The sequence below is a fragment of the Apium graveolens genome, chromosome 2 (genome assembly GCF_009905375.1).
Source record: "Apium graveolens cultivar Ventura chromosome 2, ASM990537v1, whole genome shotgun sequence".
Classification (NCBI taxonomy): domain Eukaryota; kingdom Viridiplantae; phylum Streptophyta; class Magnoliopsida; order Apiales; family Apiaceae; genus Apium; species Apium graveolens.
Window position 1 is genome coordinate 134,488,445 of NC_133648.1, and position 19,873 is coordinate 134,508,317.

A 19,873-nucleotide genomic window follows, 5' to 3' on the forward strand; every position below is an offset into this window, starting at 1 on the left:
TGGAGAAAGCGTAGGACAAGTTTGAGTTATCTTCGTGTGTGGGGGTGCCTTGCTAAGGTGCTTTTCCCTGAACACAAGAGAAAGAAACTGGGTCCGAAAACTGTTGATTGTATCTTTCTAGGCTATCTTGAAACCACAACTGCTATGAGATTTTTTGTATTAAAATCTGACATAGATGGTATTGTGACGAATACGATAGTTGAGTTTCGTGATGCAACTTTCTTTGAGGAAGTATATCCAATGAAGACTGGTATATCTTTGGGTAGTTCTGAGGATGATCCCACTCACACATCAAGTTCTATTCCTGATCATGTGGAAAAGATGACAAATGTGGGGGTGGATCCTGGTAGTAGCTCTACTCCTAACAAAGTAGAGGAACCTAGAAGGAGTAAGCGTGCAAAGGTAGTCAAGGACTTTGGAAGTGACTTTATCACTTACAATGTTGAGGATGAGCCTTTAACTTTCCGTCAAGCCAAAGATTCTTCGGAGTCAAGGCATTGGAAAGGCGCTGTATAGAGTGAAATGGACTCAATTGTTTCAAACGGAACATGGGAGTTAGCTGATCTCCCTCCAGGGTGTTCTACTATTGGATGTACATGGATCTTCAAGAGGAAGCTAAACCCTGATGGCTCAATAAATAAGTACAAGGCTAGGCTAGTTGCTAAGGGCTTTAGGCAAAGGGAAGGCATTGATTATTTTGATACATATTCTCCAGTTGCTCGAATGACAACAATCAGAATGTTTATTGCATTGGCTTCTGTACATGGTCTTATCATCCATCAAATGGATGTAAAGACAGCTTTTCTTCATGGTGACCTTGAAGAAGAGATTTATATGGATCAGCCTGAGGGATTTGTTGCTTCTGGTAATGAGAGGAAAGTATGTAGACTAGTCAAGTCCATCTATGGCCTTAAACAAGAACCTATAGACTGGCATAAAAAGTTTGATGAAACTGTTTTAGACTTCGAATTTTTTAGTTAATGAAAGTGACAAGTGTGTCTACTATAAGGTTATAGGTAATGATTGTGTGATCGTGTGCTTGTATGTAGATGATATCTTGTTGTTTGAAACCAATATTGAGATTATTAACGAGACAAAGAGTTTTTTGAAGATGCACTTTGAGATGAAGGATATGGGTGAAGCGAGTGTGATTCTTGGGATCAAGTTGACTCAGTCAACTGATGGAATAACTTTTTCACAGTCTCATTATATAGAGAAATCTATACTTGAGAAGTACGGTTATTCAAATTGTAGAATCGCTAGTACACCATATGATTCAAAAGTTGCCTTAGTCAAGAATAGTTCAGGAGTTCCTGTGTCTCAGTTAAGGTATTCTTAGATTATTGGGAGTTTGCAATATCTTGCTAATGTGACTAGGCCAGATATTTCTTATTTTGTGTCTAAGTTGGCTAGATATACAAGCTGTCCAAACAAGACTCATTGGGAGGCAGTGGATAGAGTTCTTAGATATCTGAAGGGAACTATTTCCCTTGGCTTGCATTACCGGAGATTTCCGGGGTACTCGAGGGGTACAGTGATGCAAGTTGGATAGCTAAGAAATCTGGTTCCAATGGAGTGACTGGATATGTGTTTACCCTTGCGGGTTGAGCTGTGTCCTGAAAGTCTTCTAGACAGACTTTGATTACTCGGTCTACTTTTGAGGCTGAGTTGTGTGCACTTGATGCCACGGGGACGGAGGCTGAATGGTTACATGGACTCATGAGTATGTTACCTGTAGTAAGCAAGCCGCTTCCTGCCATTTCTGTTCATTGTGATAGTCGTACAACTATCGAAAAAGTCAGAAGTGTAAAGTATAATGCTAAAATAAAGAGACACATCCAAGTTAGACTAAAGTCTATAAGGGGTCTTGTGTCTAATATGATTATTGCTATAGAGTTCATAGGAACTCAGGATAATATAGCTGATCCGCTGACTAAAGGGATTGAGCATGCTATTTTCCTTAAGTCGAGGTTGGGGATGGGACTGGTAACCATCATAATTCATCAACAGCGGGAACCCAATACACCTGAGAGGAGATCCCTCGAAGTGTATTCAATGTGGTAATAACAAGTTGTAAGGATGAATTGGTAGTACCTCTACCATATACATTTAGATACTTATGTATCTGAGTCTATTCCCTATAAACCTTAAGAGGTACTTGAACTGCTAGTTAGCAAGAGTTATTTGAACTCTGAATGGGGTCAAGTCGTTTGACGAGATGATAGCAGTACATCTCTGGAGATGCCCAGCTAAGCGAATGTAATTGTGTGGTCGCAATTAGAGGAAAGGGTTATTCCTCGAAACATTCGACGAACAGGATCGAGACATGATCATTAACGTCTCAAAGCCGTAGATTGGCACCATAGCCTTTGACTTGTCGTCGTCTATGGAGTATGGTTACACCCAACGGATAAAGATTCAAGGTGAAATATTCCATCTGTATCTGGTAGCCATCGAAGTAGAGGACTTAGGAGGGTTCAAACCCGGGAGGGTACCGACTCTGAAAAGCAAGTCATGATAAAATCTGGTATGCAATTTAATTATGGATTTGTGGGGGATTGTTAGAAAATGGAAAGTTTGAGGCATATTTTATATATGTTCTTGATATGATTTCCGGAAACTAACACTTGGAGGTTGTTCCTTGATATGAGGACTTAAACTTTCATATTTGGATCTAAGATATTTTCTTAGTGGAATCCATGAATATATTGAGACAAAGTTGCTTGTTTGAAATGGGTTATGGGGATTTTTTCCCACATTGGTATTGTAAAAGAAAGATATTGAGTTTATATAGCATCTTGTGTTAGTGTTGTTTACAACTACTAGCATAAGTGGAATGCTTGTGTGGCCTAGTGCTAGTGGGAACTCTTATATTTTTCTTTTCTATTACAAGTTTAATTATTTATATTGATTATTTAATTATTAATATAAAATATATTGAGTAAGGATTATTTTAATCATACTCTGAATATATTTTGTAATATTAATATTAATTAATCAGGATATAATATAAATAATAAGGAAAACCCATTTTGTTTACTTTTTCTGTTTTGTTACTTGGTGTACCACATCGAGTAAAATAGAAGAAGAGCAACTTGAGATGCCTATATATTGAGAGGTATACTTGAGATTAAAATGACACAAGTCTCGGTGCCTACCTCGCAAACATATATGAGTTGCATAGGTTTTTTGGGCAAACTGAGGTGCGAGTCGCCGTTGATCATTGTTGGTTCTGTGGCCAGATTGATTTGTTGATGTTTTATCCTGGAAGCGATATTGCTGCATTCCATCACAGCTTAAGTGGGGGGCAATAATCTCTTCAAGAACAGTCAAGTCCTCTTGAAGGGTTTGGCGACTCAGCTGTTGTGTTCTTCTTCTTATCAGAATTTGGAAAGGGATAAGAGATAAGTTTTCTTTACTTTCTTTGTCAATTACAGTCTTTGTAGTTTGTTATTGCCTTCGTGTTTTATTTCGTTAGTTGGTTATTTGCCATGTTCTTGTTATTATATATATAACTGCCCATTGTTGCTGTGTAGTTAGAATTATACCCAACACTTCTTGCTTTTCATAATCAATCTCTCGAATCCTCCTTGTATCTCTCGGGTTCTGTCATAATCAATCTCTCGAATCCTCCTTGTATCTCTCGGGTTCTCTCTCTTCTCTCTCTTGCGCTATAACACAGGCACCATCGAATCTTGTTACTTTCTTCGATTTTAGTTTCGATTTGTGTCTCTCTCTTCTTCCTGAGGCGTTTCTTGTGTTTGATTGCGTATATATATATATATATGTTAGGAATATGTGTATTAGTTTGATGATAAGTTCACCAAAACACTTAAGTAGAAATCTAGTGTTTGTAGCCTCAACGGATAAGACCATCTTGGCTATCCGTTGAAGGAGTAGCCTTACTTAGCAATAAGTTTGGTATTGTAGCACATCTCACTCTCTGGTTTCAAGCTGTAATTCTTAGTTGTTGTTAGGAGATAATCAGTCATGTTGAATACTAATGGATGTACAAGTAGGAGGGCTAATTGTAAATATTTCATGCCTTGTAATTTTGTATAAGTGAAGAAGTATCAACTGATATTGAAGATCTTCAACGGATAAGAAACTAAGCTTCAACGGATGTCTCTAACGCTTCAACGGATAAGCGCTTCAACGGATAAGTGCTTCAACGGATAAAGCTTCAACTGCTAGAGCATCAACGGATAAAGCCATCAATGGATAAAAGCTTCAATGGATGCACTGCTAGAGCATCAACGGATAAAAGCCATCAACGGATGAAAGCTTCAACGGATGCTCAGTCTCATAGCAGTTGATAGTGACAGTTAACAAAGCTGACAGAGGCACATGGATTGACAGAGATGTGGTAGCCTATTTCAGGAACAACAGAAAAAACAGCCGTTTTTAGTCTGGTTCAAAATGGAAAGTCAACAGATAATTCCATTTTACACTGGATAAAAATGGAACAGAAGCAAGTGGAGAACTATTGTCTTATTGTACTTTATCTTTGTCTTTACTTGTAAACTTGGTGGTATATAAACCAAGTAGTAGCTAGTAATTAGATATGAATTTTCCCTGAGCTGTTTAGAAATATCAAAAGAGAAAATCATCTAGTTTGTACTAGGAAGCAGCTGTGATTTAATTCTGAATCACAGATTTTCTGAAATAACACATCTCTGGTGGAACAACAATTCCACCAGAAAAGTTTTTAAGTTCTTTGTGTTCATTTCATTTGTGTTTAAATATATATCTGTCTGCATCAGCTCCAAGCAATTTACACACATTTGATCACTCAAACACTTAGTCTTACAAATTGCTCAAAACTTGAAAAAGTTTTGAGATTTACATTCAACCCCCCTTCTGTAAATCTCATTGTTAGTCCTCTGGGAATAACAATTGGTATCAGAGCAAGCTCTTAACATACAGAGAGTTTAAAGATCTATTCTGCTAACATCATGAGTAAGAAGGATATTGGTATAAAGATTCCAATCCTGGAAAGAGATAACTATCATCACTGGAAGGTGAAGATGCATTTACATCTTCTCTCTCAAGATGAAAGCTACATCAACTGTATTGAGAATGGTCCTCACATCCCACACAAGGTGGCCACAGCTGCTACTGCTACAGTTGCTGTTGGACAGTCTATTCCCAAGCCAAAGGCAGAATGGACTGTTGAAGATATTGAAGAGGTCCACAAGGACAAGAAAGCCATGAATATTTTGTTTAATGGCCTGGATCAAGATATGTTTGACAATATCATCAATAGCCAAACTGCTAAGGAAATTTGGGATACTGTGCAGCTTATCTGTGAAGGCACGGAGCAAGTTAGAGAAAACAAAATGCAGCTTCTCATTCAACAATATGAATATTTCCACTTTGAAGAAGGAGAATCATTGAATGATACATTCAACAGATTTCAGAAACTATTGAATGGATTAAAGCTATATGGGAGAATGTACCAAGTCAAGGACTCCAATCTAAAATTTCTAAGGTCTCTACCAAAGGAATGGAAGCCTATGACTGTTCTCTAAGAAATTCTCAAGATTATAAGGACTTCACACTTGAAAGATTATATGGAATTTTGAAGACTTATGAACTTGAGATGGAGCAAGATGAGCTGTTGGAAAAGGGAAAGAGAAAAGGAGGATCAGTTGCACTTGTAGCTGACAGTGAAAAAGTTGAAGCCATAAATGAGGAAAAGACAATGCCAAGTCTCAAAATTGGTTCAAGCAAATCCGAATCAAGCAAGGGTAAAGAGCAAGTTGCTGAGGATGAAGACAATTCCAGTTAGGATGAATCTGATGATATTGATGAACATCTGGCCTTTCTGTCCAGAAGGTTTGCAAAGATGAAGTTCAGGAAAAACACAAAGTTCACTAAGCCAAACAAAAACATGGTGGACAAATCAAAGTTCAAATGTTACAACTGTGGCATTAGTGGACACTTTGCAAGTGAGTGTAGGAAGCCAAATTCTGAGAAAAAGAGATTTGAGCAAGTTGATTACAAAAGGAAGTATTTTGATTTGCTCAAACAAAAGGAAAGAGCTTTTCTCACTCAAGATGATTGGGCAGCAGATGGGGTAAATGAAGATGATGATGTGGAATATGTCAACCTAGCCCTGATGGCTAAATCTGATGAAAATGAAACTAGTTCATCAAACAACCAGGTAATTACTACTGATCTCTCTCAGCTTTCTAAACATGAATGCAATGAAGCCATAAATGATATGTCCAATGAATTATATCATTTGCGTGTTTCTCTTAAATCACTAGCTAAAGAAAACACTAGGATCAAAGAAAATAATGTGTTTTTAAGTGATAGGAATGCTGTGTTAGAGAGTCAGGTAATTGAGCTTGAAAAGATTAAACTTAAATGCTTGACTGTCGAGAGTGAACTAGAAGAAGCTGTTAAGAAAGTAGAAATTCTTTCTAAATAGTTAGAAAGTGAGCAAGAGGTAATCAAGGCCTGGAAAACATCTAGGGATGTTGGTGTTCAAATTGCCAAGGTTCAGGGAATTGAATCATTCTGTGAGGATGCCTGGAAGAAAAACAAAAAAAGTTAGAATTAATTGATGGATTGTCAACGGATGTGGAATCAACGGATGATGAAAGTTATCCGTTAAAGGAAGAAAAGGAGCATCCGTTGAAGGCTCATCAATTAAAACAGGCAAGTTCTTTTAAAAATAAAAAGAATGATTCAACTCTCAAGAACTTTGTCAGAGAAGGAGCAAGTACATCCAGAGATGTCAGTAAGGTGAATATAGGACACATGACTTTAGATCAGTTGAAGGATAGGCTTAAGTTGGTTGAGGATAAGAAGGAAACTAAAAGAAAATCTAAAAGAAATGGGAAGGTAGGGATTAATAAACATAACAATTACACACCTGATAGGTATACTCCTAGAAAAAGCTGTGTACATTGTAAAAGTGTTAATCACCTATCTGATAATTGCAAATCTGTTAAAAATGATCCCATGCCTTCAAATCCCTCCATGCCTAACATGTCTATGTCACCTCTGCATACTATGCCTGTTATGTCTCACCAGAATCCCCATGCACATTTTGCAAACATGCCATACATTAACAATCCTTACTTTACTGCATTTAGTATGCCTCAAATGCCATACAATATGCCTATGTGGAATAACATGTTTGCACAACCTATGCCTTATCAAATTCAATCAAATGTGTTAAATGATTATGTGACTAACCCTACACTTCAACCAACCACATCTGAGACCAAGGTTGACCCAAAGTTACCTAAGTCAAAAGATGCAGGAGGAATGAAGTCTAGGAAAAAGACAAACAAGGCTGGACCCAAGGAAACTTGGGTACCAAAATCAACTTGATTGATTTTGTTGTGTGCAGGGACAAAGAAGGAATCTATGGTACTTGGACAGTGGTTGTTCAAGACACATGACAGGAGATTTCACCCTGCTCACAGAATTTAAGGAGAGAGCTGGCCCTAGCATAACCTTTGGAGATGACAGCAAAGGATTCACTATGGGATATGGCTTGATTTCAAAAGAAAATGTCATCATTGATGAAGTTGCACTGGTTGATGGTCTCAAACACAATTTATTGAGCATCAGTCAACTATGTGACAGAGGGAATACTGTTTCCTTCAATTCTGAAGCCTGTATTGTCACAAGTAAAAAGGACAATAAAGTGGTTCTAAATGGAGTTAGAAAAGGAAATGTGTACTTAGCTGATTTCAACTCTACAGATGCAGAATCCATAACTTGTCTTCTCAGCAAAGCAAGTCCAGTTGAAAGTTGGCTATGGCACAAGAAGCTGTCCCATTTGAATTTCAAGACAATGAATGATCTAGTCAAAAAGGACTTAGTTAGAGGAATGCCTCTAGTGGAATTCACAAGGGATGGGTTGTGTGATGCTTGTCAGAAAGGAAAGCAAAAGAAAGTATCATTCAGTAAGAAGCTTGAATCTGCAATTGATGAACCACTACAACTTCTACACATGGATCTTTTTGGACCAGTCAATGTTCTGTCAATTTCAAGGAAAAGATACTGCCTAGTGATTGTAGATGATTTCTCAAAGTTTTCATGGGTTTCTCAAGGATGAAGCTAGTGAAATCATCATCAATCGTATCAAGCAAGTCAACAATCATCCTGATTTCAAAGTAAGGAATATTAGGAGTGACAATGGAACTGAGTTCAAGAATTCAACCATGAAGATGTTCTGTGGAGTAAATGGGATCATGCATGAGTTCTCAGCTCCAAGAACTCCACAACAAAATGATGTGGTGGAAAGAAAGAACAGATCACTAATTGAAGCTGCAAGGACAATGCTTGAGGAGTCAAAGCTCCCAACTTATTTTTGGGCTGAGGCTGTTAACTGTGCATGTTACACTCAGAATATTTCTCTAATCAATCAAGCAAAATGCATGACTCCCTATCAATTATTCAAGAGAAGAAAACCAACTTTAAACTTTCTACATGTCTTTGGTTGCAAATGTTACATCTTAAGGAATCAATCTGATCACAAAGGAAAGTTTGATGCAAAGGCTGATGAAGGAATATTTGTTGGTTATTCTGCTGGAAAATCATATAGGGTCTACAATCTAAGAACCAACATTGTCATGGAATCTGTACATGTTGTGTTTGATGATAAAAAGATTGATGGACTAACAGATGAGGGACATCATGAAGGACTCAAATTTGAAAATATTGAGATATATTGTGATGATAGTGAAGATGAGAATGATGAAGAAGACATCTCAAGAAGAAACCAGAGTCTGTCTTTGGATAATGCACAGAATGCTGCATCCGTTGAAAGTCAAAATTCAGCTTCCGTTGAAAGAAGCAATGCAGCATCCGTTGAAAGACAAAGTGCATCATCCGTTGAAGTTCATAACGAAGCATCCGTTGATCACAGTCTGTCAACGGATAATCACTTCACCTCATCAGTTGATAGAACTCCCATTTCCTTTCAAAGGATCAGCAACTCAGGGGGAGTTTCAACAAATCAACATTCTATCTCACATCATGACAATACTGAGGCAACCTCATTAAGGGCTAATCTACCACCTCAAAGGAAATGGACCAAGAATTACCCTTTTGATCTGATCATTGGTGATGCTACATCAAAAGTACAAACTAGAAGGGCTACTCAAGATGAATGTCTGTATAGTAGCTTTCTATCACAGGAGGAACCTAAGAAAGTGGAAGAAGCTCTATTGGATCCAGATTGGATTTTAGCAATGCAAGAGGAGCTAAACCAATTTGAAAGGAACAAAGTATGGAAGCTGGTACCCAAGCCAAAGAACAAGAGTTCTATTGACACAAAATGGGTATTCAGAAACAAGATAGATGAAAATGGCATTGTCATAAGGAATAAAGCCAGATTGGTTGCCAAAGGCTATTCTCAACAAGAGGGAATAGATTTTGATGAAACATTTGCTCCAATTGCAAGACTTGAAGCCATCAGAATCTTTCTAGCCTATGCAGCTAATGCCAATTTCAAAGTCTATCAGATGGATGTCAAGAGTGCATTTCTAAATGGGGAATTGGAGGAAGAAGTTTATGTAATCCAACCTCCAGGTTTTGAAGATCAAAATTTTCCAGACCATGTGTATTATCTGTTGAAAGCACTCTATGGACTAAAGCAAGCACCTAGAGCCTGGTATGAGACTTTGTCAAAGTTCCTTCTAGATAATCACTTCACAAGAGGTACTGTTGACAAAACTCTCTTCTTTAGAAATATTAATGGCTCTAAGATACTTGTACAAATTTATGTAGATGATATTATATTTGGATCTACAAATGATAAACTTTGTAAAAAGTTTGCTAAATTAATGCAAAGTAAATATGAAATGAGCATGATGGGAGAGCTAACTTACTTTCTTGGTTTACAAGTTAAACAAGTTAGTGGTGGAATTTTCATTAGTCAAACTAAATATATTTATGATCTTTTAAAGAAGTTTGACTTAATGGATTGTTCACCTGCAAAAACTCCCATGGCCACTGCCACCAAGCTTGAATTAAATAAGGCTGAAAAGTCTATGGATATTACAAGTTATAGAGGCATGGTTGGCTCACTTTTATATTTAACTGCCAGTAGACCTGATATTATATTTTCTACATGTCTCTGTGCTAGATTTCAAGCTGACCCTAAAGAATCTCACTTAGTGGCTATTAAAAGAATTTTCAGATATCTCAAAGGGACTCCAAATCTAGGAATTTGGTACCCTAGAGAGTCTGGTTTTGATCTAATTGGCTACTCAGATGCAGATTATGCAGGTTGCAAATTAGACAGGAAAAGCACAACAGGCACCTGTCAATTTCTAGGAAACAAGCTTGTATCATGGTTCAGCAAGAAGCAGAATTCTGTTTCCACATCAACAGCTGAAGCTGAATACATTGCAGCTGGTAGTTGCTGTGCACAAATACTGTGGATGAGGAATCAGTTATTTGACTATGGTATAACTGTTGACAAAATTCCAATATTTTGTGACAACACAAGTGCCATTGCCATTACTGAAAATCCAGTGCAGCACTCAAGAACCAAGCACATTGATATCAAGTACCACTTCATTAGGGAACATGTGATGAAAGGTACAGTGGAACTTCATTTTGTTCCAAGTGAAAAGCAGATTGCAGACATATTTACCAAGCCACTTGATGAATCAACATTCACAAGATTAGTAAGTGAGTTAGGTATGCTTAATTATTCATGATTTATGTCCTTTATATAATCTGTATTGAAGCCTGAAATGAATTTGCTGCAAGAACAAAGTTGGCTTTAATCAAGACTTATCCTGTCAATGGATATTCCCTATCCGTTGAAAGCCAAAATTGTTCTATCAACGGATATTCATTATTCGTTGAAAGACAAACACATTTCTGGTAATTTTATCCTTCAACGGATAAAATGGTGTAGTTCATCGACGGATAACTGTTTACCTTATCCGTTGATGTGTCACGTCAGTTACTATAAGTAAGTCACAGCCGTTGATTCTTTTACTCAACCGTTGATACAGATATACAGTGTTGTATGTATTTGTATTTACGGTAGTTTTCAGAATTTCTACAGTTTTACTTATTCTTGAACGGCTATCACTTACTTAAAAGTATCATTTAATCATTTTATTTACGTTTTAATTCAAGAAAGTATAAAAGCCCAATTGAACTCTTATTCTCACTTTACGCTTTCTTGCAATTCTTATTCTCTTTCTCTCTCAATTCTCAAGTTTTTCTCTGCAACCTCTACTCACAACAATGGCACCAGTAGTCAAAATTATGTCTCAAACAGGATTTGTTTATGAAAAGAATAATTTCATATTCTTGGTTGAAAAGAATGAAGCCCATTCTGATTATCACAAGATGATGGACTTCATCAAGAACTGCAAACTGAGCTATGCAATGCTGGAAGCCCCAACCATCTACTGTGAAGTGATTGAGGAGATTTGGACAACTGTAGAGTTCAACTCCACAGATATGACCATTGCCTTCTCTCTCAAAGGTAAGGACTATTGCATTAATTGTGATGATTTACAATCTTGCTTTAAGTTGCCTGAGAATAATGCCATGACACCACACACTGATAAAGATGTCTCTGCTATGCTAGATTCCATAGGCTATGCTTTTGATTCTACTAGTTTAGGTAGTATTAGAAGGAAAGGCCTTAGGAAAGAATGGAGTTTTCTTGGAGATGCCTTTATTAAGGTTTTCTCTGGGAAGATTAGCAATTTTGATGCTATCACTTCATCTCTTGTTAATATGCTCTTTATGCTAGTTTCTGATAGGTACTTTAATTTTAGCAACTGTGTTATGCTAGAATTAGGTTCCAGATTAGGCAACAAAGCTAATAGACCACATAACATCTACTTTGCTAGATTCTTTATATTATTGGCTAACCATGTTGCTGAAGGTTTGGTTATATCCAATGAGAATAATAAACTCAAATGCTGGGCACAAGAGAAAAGGGTCCTTGCAGACCTTTTGAGAATGAACCTCAACAACCAGGTGCCATTGGTATACTTGCCAATCATGAATGCACCACAGGTAAGTGAGGTAAACGTTTCTATAACTCCTACTATTTCCAACCCCAATGTTTCTTTGCCTTCTAGTGTGGCTATGGAACCTGTGTCTTTGTCCAAACAGGCTCCTACCAAAGCCACCAAATCTAAAGTTTCCAAAGTCAAGTCAAAGAAACCTACCTCTGTTGTTTCTCAAAAGACAACAGTTGTAACAACTACCATAAACCCTGAAGGGAGTGAACAGGGTGTGAGTGGTGAGGGGAGGGGTGAACATCAAAAAGCCCCCCAGGATAAGGTGGGAGAGGTGAGTGGTACCCAAACCAGCCAAGCCACAGTCTCTCAAAAGACTGTGGTGGTTCAAAAGGAGTCCAACACATCCCTAGTTGCATCCTCCCAAAAGGATGTAACTATTGAAAATAGTCCCCACCCAGGGACACAGAACAAAAGAGGGAGGGACACTGAAGCTAAACATTCACCAATTCAAGCCTTTTCAAGGAAGAAGAAGGCCAAAACCCTAGTTTCCACACAAGGGGCACACACAGCACAGATACACCCACCAGTATCTGTGCCTTCTCAAATTCAGCTTGATGTGATTCCAGTAAATGTGGAATCACAGCCCCATTCTCTCAATATAGACACACACCATTCCTCAAACTCTCCTACTCCATCTCTGGATGTGGATATGATATTCACATCAATTCCTGATTCTCCCTCATTAAAACTCAGGGAGGAGCCCCACTCAAAACCTGGTGATCATCATCTTTTAGATGATTTGTTGGATCATCAGCCAATTCTTTCAGCTGTAGTTGCAGAATCTGTGTCACCTCACTTAAAATCAATCCACACAGATTCAACAATTATGTCACTTTCTATATCTACATCTTTTCCTTCTTCAATGGATATCTCTCATCCGTTGACAAGTGGTTGTTCTTCAACGGATAAGCTTAACAGCAGTTATCCGTTGATACCATCAATTTCCACTTCAACGGATATTCCCTATCCGTTGATGGCCTCTACACACTTAACAGAAACAACTCCAACTGTAGAGGACATGGCAACTGTACAATCACTGTTAGGCTTGAGGGAAGGGAGTGATTTTTTGAGTGAGAGGCTGGGTTGCTCCCAGGCAAAAGGAGAGGATGAGAGTCACCAAATGCATGCTATTTCTTCCAGCATGGCAAAAGTAAGTGAGAGGAGTGCCACCTTAGAAGGTGAAGGTGAGGGTGTGAGGGTGTGTGTGAGCCAGGGGGAGCCCCTGATGCAAGAAAAGAGAGAAATTGAGAGAAAGGCAGGTACAGAAGCTATAAGGGTGGATCCAGCCATTGCTAGTGAGTTAATGAAAGTGGATGATGCAGATAAGGGAAGACAATTTCAGCAACACTACAAAGCTGTCATTGATAACATTTCCTTTGATGCTGACACTTTTACTCACCCTGTTTCAGCCTATTAATTATTGGCTGCACAGGGCAATGTGGAGGCAGAATAGACACTACACATTGTACACACTTCAGAATCTCTTCTAAGAGACAAAGCTGCTGTCAACAGGCTGCCTTCTCAAGCTGGTGAGCCATCTGAAGAATTTGGAGTAAATTCTAATGATGATGACTCTAATTCTTTGAATGAGAGCATGAACTTAGGGGGAGTAGCAGGCCCAAGTTCTGTTCCTAATCTTCCTGCATGGGCATGGGCCAAACCATCAACACCAGGAGAGTTTGGTGTCACCTTGGTCAAACAAGTCATGACAATTCAGCAAGCCATTCAGGAGACTCAGGATGCTGGCACCAAGGCACTTCTTCAAGCTCATCTGGAATCTCTGCATCTCTTGCAGTTGCAGCATTACCAGCACAATCTAAGTGTGGATGAGCTCAAGCTGGACATTGCTGATCTGAAATCCTACAATGCTGAGAAATTGGATTCAGTTATACCCTATGGTACTATGCAAGATCTGTTGGGGAGACTCAGGAAGGCCTCTGATGCTGATAAGAGGTTGGCCAGATTGGAAGATAGGGTTCAAATAATTGAAGACTCTATGGTCACCATTCTTCAAAATCAACAAACTCAAACAAATCTCCTCATGCAGCTGGCACAAGCACAAGGCTTGACCCCTACCCTTGATGATAACAAAAAGGGGGAGAATAAAGGGGAAGGGGAAGGAGAGCCATCCACAACAGTTCAGATTTCTCAAGTGCTAGTTCCTGTCATCACAACTTCTCCACCAATTCAAGTCAAAGGAAAGCTAGATGGAATTGATCTAATCCAGATAGCAGCAGCTGAATTGCAAGTCAAAGAGCAAAGGAAGAAGATTGATGAAAAGATGCAACTAATATTTGGTTCTACAACTTCTCAATCACAATCTGTGAAGCATAGCACAAAAGTGGAATCAATTATTATGGAACTCAAGCCAGTAGGGAGGCATAAGGATGGAGAAACTTCTTCCAAAGATCTGCGACCTATGGTTCTCAAGCCCAACAACAGATCCAATAAGGACTGTACAAAGAATCCTCTAAAAGAGGTGGATTTTCCTCTTCCAAAAGCAGATGAAGACAAGCTTTTAGGAAGAAGTATTGCATATCTCAAAGAGACCATGGATGAGGCTGTAAGGAGAAACATGGCTATTATTTTCAGAGAGGGAAAGAGCATATGTGTGATGCAAGGACATCCCAAATTCTCAATAGCCAAGAAGGAAGAAACCAAAAGGTTGAAGGAAGAAGCCAAACAGCTAAAGGCTGACAAAAGAGCACAAGCAAAGCTTGAAAAACAGCTAGAGTCAAGTCAGGCTGAAGATCAGAAAGTAGTTGAAGACAAAGGTGAAGATGAAGCTATGGGGGACATGGTTGGTACTGAAATGGAGGAAAGAAGTAAGGAAGAATGGCAGAAAGGGAAAAGAAAGAAGGTCAATGCAAAGAGAAAGAAGGTAGATAAGACTGAAGAAACCCAATTAATATCCAAACCACTACCCTCCATTTCTGAACCCATTGTACCTGACCCCTTCATGAACATTCACGGTGAAACAATCATTCCCAAGGAGGAACCAATTGATTGGGACACCATCAAATTGCCCACCTTCCTAACCTCTTCTCCATCATCAAAGAAGCAGAAAAGAAGAATCAAATCAACACCCTCTAAAGCCTCAATCAAATTCACACAGAAGCCTAAGTCCAAACCTCAAAACTCTAAAGATTATTATGTTCACATCTGTGACATAAAAGAATTTTCAGACATTGAACTCTATCTGGATGAGCTGGAGGATGTAAGGGGAATAGCTGCCTACAGACAGCTACCAGAAAGACTAGTGTTCAAATACAAAGGATCTGGGGAAAGAACATGGCCTCTTCACAGAATTCTGAATGAAGGCTACACTACCTTGATTAGAGTCTACTCAGCCATACATAAGGATTCTGGCTTTACCAGGACTGCCAGGACTGAGATTCTCAACAAGATTGCCAACATAAGGAAAACTTGGAGGGAGCCCAATGCTTTGCCTAGAACTTTACTCATTCAAGAGAGAGGTATTACAATTCACAAATCACCTCATTGGTTGATGGAGTTCAGAGACAACAAAGGAGTCAGAAGATTTTTCAGAATTGAAGATCAGCTAAAGATTGCCAGTAATGAAACTCTCAAGGATATGCAATCTAAGTTAGATATCAATGAAGAAGATGAAGCTGAATTCTACAGACAACTTCAACTTCAAATGGAGGAAAATGACAGGAGGCTAGGAAAGAAAACCAGGGATCAAAGGAAAAGAAAGTAATTTGCTCAAGCTAAAGGAGCACCCTTGGAAACAATGTATTTCTTCAATTTCATCTCAGCATATACACTTTTGCAGCACTTTTGAATTTCTGCTTAGTTACAGTTTATATATTTGTTAAGTGTTTTGTTATCATCAAGCTTAACCCAAATTTATGCCTACAGTTCTAGTAGACATAAATAGGGGGAGATTGTTAGGAATATGTGTATTAGTTTGATGATAAGTTCACCAAAATACTTAAGTAGAAATCTAGTGTTTGTAGCCTCAACGGATAAGACCATCTTGGCTATCCGTTGAAGGAGTAGCCTTACTTAGCAATAAGTTTGGTATTGTAGCACATCTCACTCTCTGGTTTCAAGCTGTAATTCTTAGATGTTGTTAGGAGATAATCAGTCATGTTGACTACTAATGGATGTACAAGTAGGAGGGCTAATTGTAAATATTTCATGCCTTGTAATTTTGTATAAGTGAAGAAGTATCAACTGATATTGAAGATCTTCAACGGATAAGAAACTAAGCTTCAACGGATGTCTCTAACGCTTCAACGGATAAGAGCTTCAACGGATAAGTGCTTCAACGGATAAAGCTTCAACTGCTAGAGCATCAACGGATAAAGCCGTCAATGGATGAAAGCTTCAACGGATGCACTGCTAGAGCATCAACGGATAAAAGCCATCAACGGATGAAAGCTTCAACGGATGCTCAGTCTCATAGCAGTTGATAGTGACTGTTAACAAAGCTGACAGAGGCACATGGATTGACAGAGATGTGGTAGCCTATTTCAGGAATAGCAGAAAAAGCAGCCGTTTTTAGTCTGGTTCAAAATGGAAAGTCAACAGATAATTCCATTTTACACTGGATAAAAATGGAACAGAAGCAAGTGGAGAACTATTGTCTTATTGTACTTTATCTTTGTCTTTACTTGTAAACTTGGTGGTATATAAACCAAGTAGTAGCTAGTAATTAGATATGAATTTTCCCTGAGCTGTTTAGAAATATCAAAAGAGAAAATCATCTAGTTTGTACTAGGAAGCAGCTGTGATTTAATTCTGAATCACAGATTTTCTGAAATAACACATCTCTGGTGGAACAACAAATCCACCAGAAAAGTTTTTAAGTTCTTTGTGTTCATTTCATTTGTGTTTAAATATATATCTGTCTGCATCAGCTCCAAGCAATTTACACACATTTGATCACTCAAACACTTAGTCTTACAAATTGCTCAAAACTTGAAAAAGTTTTGAGATTTACATTCAACCCCCCTTCTGTAAATCTCATTGTTAGTCCTCTGGGAATAACAATATATATATATATGTGTGTGTGTGTGTGTGTGTGTATGTGTATGTTTTCACTAGTTGCGTGTATATACATATATGTGTATACTGGTTTATATATATGTGGTTGGTTGATATTTGAATTTATTTTGCAATTACTACGTTAACTTGTAGTATAATTAGATGAGTTGTGTACTTGTATTAACAAGAGTATATGATCGAATATCAAATCTTTTGAATTAAAAATATGTGTACGAATGTGATGATTGTGTATATGTTTTTCGAATGGTATTTTAAGATTAAAAGCAACGGATTAAATATTTAGAATTATACAAAATTAAGCTGAAATTTTAGATTCATGTTGGTCTGTTTCTGTGGCATAGTTCTGGGCTCATTGAGTCAATTTATATGATTAATATTTCTGTAATAATGTTTTTCTTGAACTCTAGATCAAGTACGATTTTTTTTTTCAAAGTTTCATTTAATGAGCTAAGAGATATATATGTTTTAGTGCAAGATGCGCAGAAAATTCTTGGCAGGTTTATGTGTCTTGTTCCATGCCCTGTTTTGCTACTTTAAATTCGAGCTTTGCTTCTGAAATTTTTACTGGAGTTAGATGTTAGGATCTGGAATATATCATTAAAATTTTATACAATCAAACCATTTTTTCTATTTATTAAAAATCTTAGCGTGAGGCTGGTTCTACATGACAAATTCAGATTCCTGACTTGTAGGCCCTGTTTTACTGCCTTAAATATGGAATTTGCTTTTAAAATTTTTATAGTATATTTGAATGATGATCAGGAGTGCCTCATAGTTCATATAGAAACAAAAAAAAATCAATTTATTAAAAATCATGGAGTGAGGATTGTTTGAACTATTTGCTCTAGTTTTTTTCGTTATTAGTGCATAATATGAGTTTATCTTCGGTTGATTATATATAATTGATAAATAATGATTAAACGAGGATTGAGGATTTTAAATTTTGGTTAGATTAGATGTATACATATAATTTGACTTTTCTAATATTTCTATCCATATACACTGAAAATCTCTATTCGTTATGAGTATAAAGATGCGGTATGATTTAGTGAAATATAATGGTGTTTAATTTAATGTTGGATTAGTATTTATTCAGTACTGAGTTTGGATTAAGCATTTAGAGATGGAAATCAAGTTTAGGTATTCTTGGGTTTTAAATAAAGTCGTGAGTGCTAAATATTTGTTAGCTAGTACGTAAGCCAATGTGTTAGGCAATAATATATATAGTCCAATGATTGTTTAAACTCACTGTACTTCCTGTATATGATCATAAATACTTGATTATTTGTTTTTATTGATCCTGTATATGAACAGGAATACTTGAGAATGAAGTTGGATATTTGTTTACTTGCATTTATATGATTAAATTTGGGTGTATAATGCTATTAAACACTTGTTTCGGTGCACTTATTCGTCGGGTGATTATTGTGAGACTCTACTTGATAAGTGGTTAATATAATATGATCAAGTTGAGGTGATTTAATAATATTTTTGGAAGATTTTTTTATGTGTTTACTGCAAGTCAAGGCAGATTTTCTTATGTGAATTATGTGCGTACGTGGGTCACGATTCTTGTGTTTGACTGTTCTCTTTATGTGTGGGTTATCGTATGGGTAGACGATAGGGTTTTGATGCGTAATTCATTGAGTAAGTATTATGTAGAAGATTAATATGTATCTTTTAATTATAGAAGTGGATCATTCGAGTTGATCAGGACCAAACTTAGGAAGGAATGAAATAGAATGGTATTGAATATTTAGCTTCTAGCAATCGCAGGAGTAGCACATCAGTGAATTGTCGAAATAGAAAGACAATGAGGTCATGAGATGTTAGACTGAGATAATTGTGATGTTGCGAGTGTGACTAACTGCTGTAAACCAAAGGCAAGTATCCCTATCTTCACTTATCGTTCAAATGATGTTTATTTTGAACCCTTTTATGCAAGTTTCTCTATACTATTCTAATTCCAGAATAGTTAAATGCCTTACCTATCAAAGTGATTGCTTCTAATTATGCAAGTACTCTTCTGCTATTCTAGGTTCAGAATAGGAAATTTTTTTACTTATCTAAATACCGGGTTTATAATTGTTTTATACTTTGCGAATAAAATGGTTTTGTTGCGAGTATTCCTGCCAAGTGAAAGGGGGGATAAAATTTATAAGGGTGTCAATTATTTATGACCCATTTCAATTAAAGGTTTTATGATTGGATGAATGCGTAAGGGACTGGGGCAAACGGTCCAGCGGAGGGCCATGTATTTTATGAGATATTTATAATACAACTTATGCCACGGGCAGATATGTTGCCTTTTTATTTGAGTACTCGTGTTGTGGGACATGTTTCTACGAATCATGATCCAGTGCTATCACACGGGCTGATCAACATGTGATAGTATGTCCGTCGGTGAAAGATTCCAATCTAAATTATTATATTTTTTTATATAATCATATAATAAATGATTTATCAAGTGTTTTTGTTTTGAATAAAAGGTGAAATACAATTTTGATTCAATTTCTCATTGATGTCGATAATTAATTTGCTGTTAATATCAAAAGTGGTATTGATATATATGATTGATGTTGACTTCAATACTTCAGTACTGGTATGTTGTGAGCATCTAAGTTAGTATTGATATCTAATTTGGTATGACATTAAAATGGCCATTGATATCATGATTGGGGTTTTGAGTAAATTGTTTATAAAGTTTATGATTCAGTCCATACTCATTGTTTCATGTTGTTGTTTACGATATCTCCGTAAACATTATTTCACGAGTTTTATTCTCATCAAGATTTAAATTATTGCTGAAT